Source organism: Daucus carota, chromosome 1 (assembly GCF_001625215.2).
Source record: "Daucus carota subsp. sativus chromosome 1, DH1 v3.0, whole genome shotgun sequence".
NCBI classification, from domain to species: Eukaryota; Viridiplantae; Streptophyta; class Magnoliopsida; order Apiales; family Apiaceae; genus Daucus; species Daucus carota.
Window position 1 is genome coordinate 41,677,493 of NC_030381.2, and position 16,083 is coordinate 41,693,575.

A 16,083-nucleotide genomic window follows, 5' to 3' on the forward strand; every position below is an offset into this window, starting at 1 on the left:
TCTAATTAAGATTCTATAAAGTATTTTATGTAGACAAGGAGCATTTAAGAAATTTTTCTTACAAAATCACCTAGAAAAACACTTAACAAATATAATTAGTTATTAAAACACGATAGTATTATATATTATAGAGAATATAGAATAATAAATTATATTTTTAAAAATAACAAACTATCATGTCGTAATATATGATAGAGTTTGAGATTCTTAAAAAAATTTTAAATATATTTTATAATATGAAGATTCATTTAATTATTTCTTTAGGAATCTCAATTTTAAACTCTAATTGATTTTCTATTAGGAATTCTTTAATTATTTTTTATGAATGTCTATTTGGTTGGACATATAAAAATTATTTAATTTAAGCTTCTAACAAAAATTAGTTATTTATCTCAATTTAAATTTTTATTCAATTCAATAAAATTTTAACAATAAGATTCTCTCAAGTATATAGTTAAATAAAGATTATTGAATAGAATCTTAATAAAATACATTAGAAAGAATTTAAATTTTCAGAATAAAAATTACTCAACTATATTTAAATTACAATAGAATGTAAAATTTATATTAAAATGCTTAGGATAATTATAATAAACAGTAATTAAAGGGAGTAATCACATATAATGAAGTCTTTCTTTTTTCAGTAAATATGCAATAAAATTTATTGATTTCGGTATGAAAAATCTCAATATTTAAATTAGTGAACACTTAAATTAGTTAATAAAACACAGATATTATATAGGTGAACACTTACTAGAATCCTGAATAAAAAAAAACACTTACTAGAATCTCAATATTTATTTAAATTATATAATATATAAGTGAACACTTACTAGAATCTCAATATATATAAGTGAACACTTACTAGAATCTCAATATTTATTTAAATTATATAATATATAAGTGAACACTTACTAGAATCTCAATATTTATTTAAATTATATAATATATAAGTGAACACTTACTAGAATCTCAATATATAAGTGAACATTTACTAGAATCTCAATATTTTATTTAAATTAGTTAAATAAAACACAGATATTATTATATATAAATGAACACTTACTAAAATCTCAATATTTATTTAAATTATATATTATATGATAGAAATTGAGATTCTTAAAAATATTTTTAAATATATTCTATAAAATTATTATTCTTTTAATTATTATTTTTAAGATTCTCAACTTTAAAATTCTAATAAGTTTTTTATTAATAATTCTTTAATTGTCTTTGTGGGAATGTCTACTTGGTAGGACAAATAAAACAACTTAATATAAATTAAAATTCGACAAATAATTAGTTATTTATCTCAATCTAAGATTTTATTCAATTTATTAATATTTTAATAATAGATTCTCTCCAAGTGTATAGCTAAATAAAGATCATCGAATAGAATCTAAATAAAATACATGTTAATACAAAAATTTAAATTCTTAAATAAAAATTATTTAACCATATTTTATATATTAATAGAAATGTAGAATTTATATTAAATTATTTAAAATTATTTCCTAAAAAGCAAAGTGGACAAACTAGATCTTTTTTTTTTTTAACGCAAAGAGAATCGTTCATAATACAATTGAGAACTTTCTGAGGTACATCAACTCTACCAAACACCACGGATGGAATAGTGAGGAATACCAAGCTCTAGCTAAACTATGGGCATGCCAATTGCCACCCTGCTAGCCAGAACATTGGAACACTGCTTCGTATTGCCAGGACTATCACCAGGCAATTCGTATTGCCAGGACTATCACCAGGCAATCAGATTCAATCATGACCTCCTGGTCAGTTGTATTAGTCTCCTTACACCAACTTAAAGCCTCCTTGATTGCCATGGCTTCAGTCATATCTCTGTCTGAGTTTCTAGCTAAGATACCCAGCGCAATTGCATTATGTTCTTGAAAGATGGCCACATCAACCAATACTTTGATTGAATTCCTCTGAGACTAAAATGGTGACATGACTTGGTTGACATCTTCATATATATCTTTCTATAGTTAACACTACCAGCAATCAAGATTGACATTATCTTCATGTGATTGTCAATGGTATATGAGAATGCAGAAGTCTCTGTCTATCTCTCTATTAACGTCATATGGATCTGCAATTTAACAAGCCCAAAAACTCTTAAAAATAAAATCTTTATAGAACACCATATCGAATATAAACAGTATGAATACCTCAACAGAACATCTTAACAAATCTTGGTTAAAGAATACGAAAACCAATTCTCAAAACCCGTTCCAATCACCATTTTTCAAAACCTAAGACTAATATGCTACCACATCATTTTATAAGGTTATGTTCAACCTTATTGAATGATTAAGTTTGCTTCTTTACAACGATTGAGTAGATGAATTTGATCTGCAATCAAACAATTTTTGATTTGATTTAACAACACATCCATGATTACAGAATAGTATAGCCACACTGATTACTATAAAAAGACTATATCATTCTTGAATGTGCAACTCAACAAATTAGAAGGTCTTACCGTGATTGACATCGAAATTCTTCTTCATCATGGCTGGATTTGTTCCCTCGATCTAAAGTAGTTTTATCGATTTGTAATGATGTGTAAATATACAGCTTCCATACGTATTGTAATTAACCAGCTAATCAAATCTTATTCAGTTACCTTAATTAGGAGATTCAGATCATAGCATCCACTACCCTAAAATCTCTAAAATCACGATGCTTCCATGATTAACAAGATTCAGAAGACTAATTGATTTTGTTTGAAATATAAGTGTCCTCATTAATCATAATATTCACAAAAATGCCATTATATTTTTTTTTATTAAAGATTCAATTAAAATTGGAATTAATCAATGGTCTATAATGATCTATAAGAGTTTCCTCGGTTTTCTTGATAGTTTGGTTTTCTCTGGAACCTCACTCTATATATATATATATATATATATATATATATATATATATATATATATATATATATATATATATATATATATATATATATATATTTAGTATTATATATATACAAAATATTAATTTTATATAAATATATTAATGTTTTTAGTTTATACTTGCTGGGTTGTTTAGTTACTTACCTTATCAATACCTAACTACAAGTCATATCAATTCAGTAATCCACGACTTCGATTCAACTTTATGCATTTTATTAGACGAAAATTTGTATTTTAATTTAACTATGTGAAATTATGTAAATGGAGACAAAAATGATCCTCTATTTCTAGTATTATTCATGAATCATCATCTTTGATTATAAGCCTTAGTCATAAACCGATCAATCCGCATAATCGAACCATTAAAAACCGCACCGCTTGATCCGGGTTAATTGGTTTGCGGGTCGCGGGTTGGTTTGAGATTTTGAAAAACCGCTAATATATGGTTTGGTTCCGGTTCTACCTCCAACCCGAACCAAACCGGACCGCGATCACTCCTGCTAAGCAGGGATGGCAACGGGTCGGGTTTCTTGAGATCCAGACCCGATCCATTATATTTCGGGTCGGGTCGGGTTCGGGTCCAGGTCCGAAACATGAAGATCCAGATCCGATCCGTCGGGTTTTTTCGGGTTTCGGTTCGGGTTCGGGTCTAATTCGGGTATTTAAAAAAATAATATTAAATACAAATAAAAAATTATGTATTTATAAAAAATGTGATTATGGATTTTTTTTAACTTTAGAAATATAAAAAAGGGAATTACAGGCTTCATTTATTACAATAAACACGTGAAACATGTTAACTCAATTGTATACAATCATTCAACTTATCATTTATATTTTATTATTTTTATTGTATTTAGATTTTTTAATGCACAATAATTGGGAAAAATAAAATATTGATGAAATAAATATAAATTCTATAGTGCAAATATAAAATTAAGTAAATTGTTAATATTCATACCTAATTAATTCATAATATTTCAATATATATACTTTACATTTAACATGTATGTATGTATGTATGTATGTATGTATGTATAATATTTTGTATCGGATTTTTATCGGGTTTCGGGTCGGGTCTCGGATCGGATTTAAATCGGGTTTCGGGTCGGGTCTTGGTTCGGAATACCTGAGATCCAGATCCAGATCTAAATTTTTTCGGGTCCAAAAATAAGATCCAGATCTGGATCCAAATCCAAAAAAATGGGGTTCGGGTAGACCCAATCGGGTCGGAACGGATCGGGTATCCATCGGGTCGGGTAAAACTGTCATCCCTAGCCCTAAGGCACGACGCGCATCAACAGGATTTTCTAAACATTTTTTTCTTAAATCTCTAACAGCAGCTCCAATAGGTTCTTTATTTGAGCTCTTAAATTAAAAAATAAAGAACCATGTCAAATTTTGAGCTCCAAGAGACTCTTACAGCCTCTTTAAAAGGTTAAGAGTCTCTTCTCTCTCCTCAATTGTAGAAGTCATTACATAGCTCTTAACTAATATTTTATTATAAGTTTGTTTCACATACTCTCTTTCTTTCCACTTTCTTTTGTCTTTTTATGAGTTCAATGTACTTTTAATAATATAAAAATAAATAAAGAGTGGATATAAAGAACATTGTTGGAGGAAATGTACACTAAATTGCTAAAAGCTAATAATTTATATTATATTTAAGAGTGATTTTAAGAGTCTATTTGAGATGCTCTAAGAGCAAGTCCAATAGGTTACCTATATGATATCTTAAACTCACATTTAGGTAATGTGTCAAAAAAATGGACTCCAACACTATCCTAGTGTTATCCTAAATCACTGGCACGACCTTAATTCTCCTAACCATTACTTATTTATAAGTAACCCCTAGTCATTACCTATTTAATATTTATGAATAAAATAATCATCTATCTCCTTCTTTCTTTGTCTATTCTCTTCTTTTCCCCTTCTTTCTCTCAAATTTATTATTAAAATAATCTTAGGAGAACAAATATAGGGATTACTATTAGAGTTGACACTAAAAATAGATTACTTAAATCACTAAGACATACTAGCACTTATTATTTTATATTTTTTATATTATTTATAAGTAATAGGATAGGTAACCTATTGGACTTGCTCCAAGGCACTATAGAGTTTTATGCTACAATAAAGTTCCCTGTCCTGCGAATTACAGATTCAGCACTATATTACCTATACTATTCTATACTAAAATAAAAAAGATAATAATTTGGTTAGGATCATTATCATTTTAAATATAATTTATAATTAATTAAAAATATATAAACACAAAACTGTTAACAATAATATATATTAATATTAAAAATTACTTATAAATTAATGCATAACTTATAAAGATATACATAAGCCGCAACTCTTGAATTATTAAAAAATATATATTATAATTAATTAAAAAATATATAAAAACACAAAACTTTTAACAATATATATATATTAATATTAAAAATTACTTATAAATTAATGCATAACTTATAAAGATATACATAAGCCGCAACTCTTGCATTATTAAACAGTTTCAAGTATTAAGAACACTTACGATGTACTACAAGACAAAACTACATCATCCGATGTTTTATATTACAAACAAATAATAATTTACTCCCTCTCTCACATTCATTTATATACGTCACACTAATTGTATACATTCCAAAGGTAGTAAACTTTTATGATATAAAATATCATTACACCAACTACTTTCTTCTACTATCTCCATTCTATAATAATATAAACACTATTGCATTCACTACTTTCTTCCACTATCTCAAATATATTATTAAATATAAATGAATCCCATAATTATATCCACTTTTCATTTCACTTTACTCATTTTTTACACTTTTTCTTGGTCTCCGTGTTCCAACCAAATATATACAAGTGGTTGGAACGGAGGGAGTATCATGCAACTCATACAAGATATCTATATCAATGTATGAAAAATGAAGAGAATTACAAACAATACCCATTTGTACTTTGGAGAAAATGAAGAGAATTACAAACAATACCCATGTGTACTTGGAGAAATTGTCAACTATCACCAAAACATATTTCTTTTTTAGCATTGACATGAAGTTGATTGGTACTGGATCCATATGGATCAGGGTGAACAAATGTCTGACATATCTTTACATTTATATGACACTTTCTTTAACTTATCTTTTTCACACACATCGCAGGGTCCTTCTTGACAGAATTTCATCTATGTTAGACCTCTCATCAATTTCCTCTTAATCAAAGAGTTCATTGTCTTGACGTTCATGTGTGAGAGCTTCTGATGCCATAAGGTCTGAAATAGAAAATGTTTGTTCTTTTATATTTGTGTTAAGTATTTATTTAAGGTTAAAAATCTTATACAATTGTATTCGACTCCATTATCTAATTGCTTATTACTTGGGCAACATAGTGGTACAATCAGGATGGAAGACCAGAAAAGTTCTTTCATAAATCTTGTTGTATTTTTATTTGAAGCTCTTCTTGTAAATCCACTTTGATCGTTATACTGTTAAAAATCTTTGTGTAAATATTGTTTTGCTGATTTCAAATGATCTAGTGTTGAGTATACAATTGCTCATTCTTGTATCAATTTATAATTTATGAATAGTAAGGAGTAAACATCACACGTATTCGAAGGACAACCCGACAGCCAGCAAAAACAAAGACAAAGAGAATGCACGACATCTAAACGATATTTTGAAGATGATGTATATACAAATACAAGTACTCACTTCATGCATTCTCGTTAAATTAGTGGTACCCTCTTCATCATGCCCCGACGTAGCTTCAGTTTGAGTTATCAACCAAAACTGCGATTCCATACGAAATTTTATCATTAAATCAAAACCACCTGTAACAATTAAGAAGCGAAACAATCCTCTCACGAAGGAAAGTAAATAACCCGAAAATTGAAATAAAAATCATATTGAAAACAAATCAAAATAAAAAATTAGATCTAATAGTTGAAACATAAGATAGGCGTCTAATTTTCGAATCTGATAAGCTCCGCTTGAATCGAAGAAAAAAGTAAATCGGAAACTCCAATTATTTTGATCTAGAAGAACAAACCAAACCGAATTAAAAAGATAGAAATCCTTCCCCGAAAAAAAAAAATTTATTGCAGAAAACAGATCAAATAAAACAAATATAAAAGTTACGGATTTCCACCGGTGAAAATCAATAAAAGTCTCTCAAATAATATTTACGGCTACTATAAGAACAAAGATATTTTTAGGATTTTTTAGAGAGAGGTTTATATATCTCATTTTAAATAATTTTTAAGTATGATATATTAATATGTAATAATTAATAAAGATATTATAATTATTTTACATAAATAATTTGCTTATCAAATATATTATTGGAATATTCGATATAGTATACCAGATAGATAGATTTTTTAATGTCACGTATTTATTTATTCCATGTCACATATTTTATATATTCCATATTTCAAGAGGTTACCGTAATTAAACACAACTTACAAGTGGGTATGTATGCAAATACAAAAGAGACTAATGTAATGGACTAATGGTCCTCCGAGGAGATAAAGAGATAAGCAAAGAATCTAAAAAGGCTGGTTGGGCTAAAGCCACACTTACAAAGGATATTACCCTGCGCGGCCATGTGGAACGATGGCTATATGTGATACATACAAAGAAAATGGGGCGCATCACGCATGGTTAGCAGATGTTTTCTTTGCAGCTTGGGAATTTTAAATTTACTTATTATATTTTTTTTTGATGAACAATGAAATTTTATTAAACATAGAACTTAAGAACACAGTCGGGACAAACCCCCAAACTGACAACTACAACCTGATTGTGAAACAAAAATCGAGCTAAACAAATAGCCGTTTTGTTTTCAGATTGCTTAACAGATAGAATATAAATATTCTTGATATCAAAAATGATTACAAAAGTTTCTCGAGCAATCCAGTCGACACCGACATCACTGAAAATAGTAGAATCACAATTGACCTGCGCACATAAAAAACTTACTATATCTGTGAAAATTTACTTATTATATTTAAGACTTAATACTTGGGTGTATTCGATTGTAATTCTAATGGATTGTTTTTAAGAATTTTAACGAATTATATGTGATTTTGATTTTATGCGGATTCTTCGTAAAATATCGTAGAGTTGAGATATATTTTTTAGGATTAAAACATAAAATCTCATGGATTTTGGTGTTTTAACATATTTTTTAATTAATTGTAAGTATTTATATATTTTTTTATTCTTTAGGATTTAAGCACAATGCAATAAAATCTCATGAATTTTGGTGGGATTTCAAAAAATTTAAAATAAACTAAGGAATGCCACAAAATCCATCATTTTACGAAATCCAAAAAAATACACCAGCATTTGAATACCATCAGATTTTAATGGATTTTAAATTATCACAATTGAATACCATTAAATTTTAAAACATAATTTAAAATCTTGATTGAATACCACCGGATTTTGTAGTATAATTTAAAATCCCAATTGAATACCCTAAAATTTAAATGGATTTTAAACAATCTCAATCGAATACCTTCGGATTTCATAAATGCAAAAAATTGTTTCAAAATCCCAATCGAATACACCCATGAGTTTTTAAAAATTTTAATTTTTAACAACTTAGAATCAGTGTCATACGGGATATGTATGACAGTTGTTATTTTATCATGCATATATATTATAATATCTAATTTTTATGAAATTTTTCTTTATTAAAATAATATGGGTTTATAATTAAAATAATTTTTTAAATAATTAATAAACGTGTTTGAGTTAATATATCTTTATTGAATGTTCTTTAACATGTTGGATAAGTTATCACTACTTAAACCCGTCAAAATACTAACTAAAATTTTGTTCCATACATATGTTTAGATGAAAATGTTTAAATATATTATAATTATAATGAAAAATAATTAAAATATGTTATAATTTAAACAGCGTAAGCACCTGACTGACCACTAAACTTTTACTCCCTCCGTCCCTAAATACTTTTCCTGTTTGTACTTTTCACGTTTGCCAACACACATTTTTGATCGTTAATATCTTTCATTTCGTAGTAGCATTAAATATAAAAATTTCACCGTATTAAAGTACTCGTGAATACGAATCTAACAAGATCACTCATGACTATATTTAGTTTTATAGATTAGATGTAAATTAGTAATTTGTCTCATGTTATGAACAGTACCGACATCATAAACAAGAAAAGAAAAAAGAAACGGAGGGAGTAATTTTTTTGAAGGTACAGACTGGGGACTAACTTTTGTTTTGAAATTTGACAATGTGAAAAGGTATATGATCAATTTAAAAGATACCCTATCATATTTAATATTGTATTATTGATCGTTATATTTAATAAGTTTTTTTTTTTTGAAAAAAAGAAAATGATTCAATAATGAAAAGTTATATAACATCTACACATATAATCAAAATTGAACAAACGCATAATCATATCGCTGTTGAATCTTTAATTTTCGGTAGCAACCAAACGATTTTTCGAAAACATACATACTCTAATGTTCCCAATATCATCAAAAAAATCATTTCTTGAGCGACATTCATAACATATATAATAATCATAATATTTGATTGGGATTCCCACGGAATGCGGCAAGCCAATTATTCTAGCTTCTTGTGATTTGAGAATTCACAATCAAATGCACAGAGGATCGTACCAATACCATTTTGAGCATACACAATCAAATCATGATAAGCTCGCAAGACCTCTGCTTTCCGTCATTGACTCATTGATGCCTCAGAACCGTAGATGCTGCGTGTTTATCGTACGTGATTTCCCAGCTCTTATTACATTTACAGCTCAATAGCTGACATGATAGATCTAAGCAGAATACCTATGCCACACCCGTTTTTTTTTTTTCAAACATATATATGCCACACCTATTTTGTATCTTGATTCCGGGTATTCAGGGACCCGTTTGGTTAAAATTAAAAAAAAAAGCATTTCTTGTTTAAATTGAAGAAGTTGATCAGAAGTGAAAAGTAAATTAAGGTGATTAAACTATTTGGAAAATAAGTAGAATTGATGAGACAAAAGTTAGCATTTTCAGATTATTATAAATGGTTCTCGCTTTTTTAACATAAATTGTGTGTCTCGAATCAATAATATCATCTAATTTGAGATGAAAAAAGTGCAAAATAAGCTAATATTGTCTTCTCTCCGGATTATATATAACTTCAACTTACATAACAATTTATTTGATAATAGCTTTTCTTGTTAAAAGTCAAGTTTAACAAAATTCAAAAATATTGATGATTTACAATAAAATATAAATTCTGATTATAGGATAATATAATTAAAAAAGAGTAGTGCAATAAAATAAAAGTATAGGCTAATAGAGAGAGAGAGAAGGGCATGTTTAGTTTTTTTGTGACACGATTTAAAATTCTGAAGGAGTGAGATGTTTAGAAAAAAAAAAGAGAGAAGGAATCTGAAATTTTGGAAAAAAACCCTTAAAAATTTGTCCAAAAAATTATCTACATACTTTTGGAAATATATGCCGAGAAAAAAAATCCATATTTCTTTATTTCTCTTCTATTTTAAACCAGGAAAAACACAGTTTTAAAAGTTGATACTTGAGAATAAGGTGTAGTTTTATTTGGACATAACATTTTGATGAAGCACGCCTAATTAAGCTCCTTCTCTCCCACTCCCAAAAGAGCAAGTCAAAAGTTGAGGTGCTGGTTGATAAAGATTCCCACTTCCATAGAGGGAAATATATATGTTATACGCTACAACTGTGCAGACTCAATCAACTCGATCTTGTGCTCACCCTGACCTACACCTAGCTGCACTAAAATTCCAAGCATTTAGGTCTGCTTCCATCGCTAACCGTGTTTAATTACTTTTGGACCACTATTTATCAGTGTTGTAAAAAACGGAAATCGGACTTAATCGGTGAAGACACCGTCCAGTGATTAATCGTATAATCAGAGTGATTAATCGTATAATCGGAGTGATTAAGTCCAGTGATTATTTGGACTTAATCGGACTTTTTCTGATTAATCCCGATTTTTGACCGATTAATCCCGATTTTGACCGATTTTTAGAAAAACGATTTTTTCACCGATTAACGCTTAATCGAGACGGTGGCCGACCGAACAGCGATTAATCCGCGATTAATCGCCGACTTTTAGAACACTGCTATTTATTTATATTTCTGAAATCTAAATCAGTATTTTAGAGATATTTATATTCATTTTATTTATCTGAATTAAAATTGTCAAACATAATATCTAAGTATCTAAGTAAAATGTGTATATTATATAATGAGAATATTATTTTAATCGTTGAAAATGATTGTCCTAATATAAAAAAAAGAGTTAAGAAGAGACCTAACCATTCACTAAAAAGAATCTAATTATTAAGCTACGAGATTGGACTCCTACTTTTCTATTTCTGCTAAAATTATCAAAATCAAATATATTTTGTTTTGTTCACGTTTTTGAAAACGTTGAATCATATATATATAACCATGTTATTTTTTTTTGAATTATACACTTATACAGGTAAGTTCTGATTTGAACCGCCAATCCACTAGTGACGTCCAAAGATATGAATATTATGGAGCCGTAAAAGGAGAAGATAAAAAGAAAGATGAAGGCCACAAGCATAACATTTATTCCATTCTCATACGTTACGGAGCGGTCTCTATCTCTAACCGTATATATCTTTATCACCAAAATAATCACCTTCTTCACTATCTTTCACTCTATAAAAAGGGAAACATAGCTTCTCTTATTTCCCACTTGAAATCACAACTAGTAGTAGCTAGTTCTTTTCCAATCCAACTCAACACTGTTGTATTGTGTCAAGTTATATAATATCATTTAGCTAGGGTTCAGCTCTGCATGCAGTACTGTGGAGCCACATCTACCATATATGCTTGTGGATAGTTTTGTATTTAGGTAATATGGGTAAGAAGCTGCAGGGAGGTGACAGAAGAGAGTGAGCACACATGCTATTTCTTGCATGTTAATATTCCATGTTTGAAACTATGCGTGCTCACTCTCTATCTGTCACCCCTGCCATCTCTCTCTCGCTCTCCCTGCATCTCTTTATCTATTTTATCTCTACATATCTGCATCACAATCACAAACATGTATTGCAGGTAACAACAAAAATTCAAAAACGATGGCAGGTAATGCAGAGAGTCAGAGACTATTGATACTCTTGGCACACATTTTGTTGTGTGGCATAACTGATTTAATCTATATAGTTATCTTAATTTTGCTGTTTATTCCTCACAGTTAATTATATGCGGTTTGAGATGAATTTAAATTATCGATTTGCACCATACAAGTATTGAAGGTCAGGTAGACAGATCAGCTCGTGGGAAATGATTGTATATATCTTTGTAACTTTATAATTAATGAAGAATTTTTGCTAAAAAAAAAACTAAGGAATGTTTTTGCCCTGTATCATTTAATTATTATGTTTAAAATTTAATTATTTTATGTAATGGTGTCAAATGAGTTTATATATGTTATTTAAAGAGAATTTATTTAGTAAATATAACGTTTTTTATAAAAAAAATTGCATTTTACCATCTTTTAAAAATAATTGTGAATATGCTATGCTATTTTTGCATACTCCTTCTCCACAATTTTCACCATCCAGGACTCTCACGCCTTCCTCAATCATTCTCCATCACTGCCCTGGATTACCTTCCCTTTTCGTCCCTGTAATCAAAGAAATCAAATTAAAAAATCGGGAGAGAGAAATCGAATCGGGAGATGTGTTTTATTAGGTAGGTATGTGTGTACCATCAGTATGTTGATTGGGTGGCGGGATTGATGGCGGCGATGTGGTATTGGCTAGGTTGGGGTGAAGACAGACGAAGAGTTGGCTGACAGTCACTGGAAAAATGTTACGTTCGCTGCCGGATTCTTAGCAAAGGAGAACTATAAGAATATCAAATGACTGATTCTGGTCTTTAAAAAAACAATGGGACGTGCCCTCGCATTCGTAATCATTGACCGGTGCAAAGCCATTAAGAGAGCAATAGATAAGTAATGGTGTTCTACAAAATATCGACTTTCTTTGTGACATATCATACTAACAAAGATTGTTTTCTTAATTACTTTTATTTTATTTTAAATTTTGCATTTAAATGATCAAAAGTTATAAATTATTTTTTTATTGCTACAGATTTGTCTGAAGCTTGTATCAAACAAAACAATTTTTGAAAATTGAAAGCTGACTCCATATCAGTTTGAAAAACATTGGAAGATGGTCATTGCCGAATATAAGTTTTTTTTTTTTTTTTGAAAATGAGAATAAATCTCAACGAGAATCGGCAATTCACCGTGATAATTCTTTCATTCAAGAAAGCTTATTATCTAACCGTCGGACATGCAAGATGACCGAGAAAATTTAGACAATAAAACTTTAATGTCCGAAAAGAAAACGGGTCTTCTTCCAAGAATCCTGAAAATAAAACAAGAGAAACAAGAAATATATAAGTCGATATATTTAACAGGTTATATCAAAATATTCCCACAATCATGATAACTCATGATTGAGACAATTAAGCTCTTAATTAAGGCCTAATAATAAAATATTAATGTCCTTAATTAAGACACAATTAAGACCCTCAAATAAGGCACAATTAACGCCCTCAATAAAGAGCACAGTTTACGCCCTCAATTAGGAGGCACAATTTACGCCCTCAATTAAGGCACAATTAGCGCTTTCCTTCCTGAAACCGGATCACGTCCCGAAACCACCGTCACCGCCACCATCGGTCACCACCGCTATGCTATCGGTCAAGTTGTCTCGTCGTATGCGAAGCGAACAACGAAGCGTCTCATTTGTAACACGAAAAATCGCCAAAAACATCAAAAACCAAATAAAACACAAGTATTAAACAAACAAACAATTACCCACAAACAAACAAGATTAAAGTCAAACACTTTTTCACAATTCCACTCAAATAAATCAGAAAATGAAAGTAACAAACAAAAAAAAACGAAGAGATACCTTGAAAGAGATGGGAGCAAGTCTTGGATGGAGAGGAGAGTGAGATGAAGCGTAACCCTTTTAGATTTTAGCCAGTTTGAAAATCGAGAAAAAACTTATCATCACTAGAGGGAGCACAATGAATATGGCTTGTTAGTTGTGTGACAAAGTATGCAATTTGGATGAACCCTAGTTTTACGAGAAAGAAAGAAAACCAGAGAGTGCTAACTGTTTTGTTTTGTTTCACTTTGAAGAATGTTTGGATAGGTATATTTTGTTAAATTGTTGAATTTAGAACGTTCATTGTTCAGTTATATACAATGACACAGTTTGAATGAGTTTTATTGCCAAATATAAGTTAGAATCAAATCCTTGATTGACTGAAATGTATAGTATAAGAAACCAATAGAATCCTGCGTATTTTTCAGATGTTGAAATGGTTGGATTACTCAAAAACAATGTTGAAATGGTTGGCTTACTCAAAAATAACTTCAAGATCAGAGATCTCTAATATTTTTTTTCCAACAATATCATGAGAGTGGTGACACATTAGTTGAATTCTACTTTATCATTGAAAGTGCAATTGGCAAATAAATGAATGATGGATGATGACTACAGATGATGAAATTTTTTTCAAAAAATAGCATTATTGAATGCGAAATTGAGCATTGAATTAGATGCTTCAAAGTTTTATATTGTGGAGCTTTTTATCTTGTCCGGGAAGAAATAAAATTAGGTTGCTATCATACTATTATTGAGTCGATTAGTAGGGACGACGAAGCATCTCTTTTCAAATTTAGAAATGTGGTTCTAAATGACGAGTTGTTATCAATGAGTCGATTAGTGGGGAGGATGAAACATCTCATTTCAAATTTAGAAATGTGCTTTTAAATGACGAGTTTTTTGAGGTGCAATATTATCTTACTATGTTTTTAAACTTTCATTAGATGTTTAAACCTCTACGGACCATCTTGTTCTCTAAATCTCTCCTACCAATTGCAAATTGTCTATTTATAATGCATTCTACTTTACGATGTTGTTTATGTGTTCATCACTAAATTAACTATAGTAATAATATGCACAAAAAACAATAATAATGTCATACAGCTTTAAACAAATACTTTAGTTCATATATACATGTAATATCTACCTAATCATAGTTTATAATCATTAGTCAATTTTTCACATGTATTTTCCTAGGTTATTGTTCAGCACAACGACCATCATGTTACATGTAGTCGTATAAAAAAATCCGAAGAGATTATCTATACAGGCATTCGTTTGTGGCGTTGCTCCGGTGTAGGGATAGGTACGATTGTAGAACTTTGACGAGTAAAGTACAAAATAACATTTTATCGTTGGAGTCTATTGTTTTTAAGACAAACTATTTAGAGTATAATTTGGTCCAGAACAAGTGCGATATTTCAAAATCATATACAAGTATGCTATACAACTATGTTGAACAACGTAAATGATTGGTGATTTTGCTATAATTAAAAGTCCAGTCCTCATCACTGTTTCATAGTAATTGTTAAGGAAAAAGAAGTTGATTATATACGTATATTTTCACACCGTATATGTTGAGTATATGTTGAATAGAGATATATTAATGAATGAAAATTAAAATACTTGTGGATCTAGCTACAGTCCTCAATTACTGTTTTGTAGTAATAGTCGGAGAAGAGGAGTTTAGTTATATACGTATAATTTCACAATGTATATGGTGAATAATGATATATTAACGAGTGAAAAGTTCAAATACTTGCAGACCGCTAGATTAGATAGAGACGAAAGACTCAAATTTTAGACTCGACGACTCCAAGAAATGCGTGGATCTCAAAGAACATGATCCTAGAGGACAAGTGTTATTTGAAAATAAAATCACATCATTTGGCTGAAGAAAAGAGATCTACATTAAGGTGAGCATCATTTAGTGGGTGTTTGGGAATGGGACCACTTCCTCTTTTTTGCCAACTGTTTGTCAAACAATTTAAAGCACTTAAAAAAACAAAAGAAGTCAGCAAAAAAAAACTAGAGAGAAGGCCACATTCTCTAGCTTTCAGAGTTTCAGCGGCCGCTTCCTCTTCTTAGCTCCCCTGTTTTTGTTCATTTTCTATTCCTGCCGTCTACTACATTATCTCCATCCTTAACTATATTTTTAATA

At 29.6% G+C, this 16,083-nt stretch overlaps 1 long non-coding RNA gene across 2 annotated transcripts; it reads right to left on the reverse strand.

Annotated features, from left to right (window-relative positions):
* Window positions 1-1,527: 1,527 nt before the first annotated feature.
* On the reverse strand, window positions 1,528-2,728 carry LOC108196398 (uncharacterized). Of its 2 annotated transcripts, XR_001801765.2 has the most exons (3): window positions 2,501-2,728; window positions 2,187-2,370; window positions 1,528-2,107 (listed from the first exon to the last, which is right to left on the reverse strand). It is a non-coding gene; the product is annotated as an uncharacterized LOC108196398 (long non-coding RNA). The 2 variants fall into 2 exon arrangements; XR_010287606.1 differs by lacking the exon at window positions 2,187-2,370.
* Window positions 2,729-16,083: the final 13,355 nt, after the last annotated feature.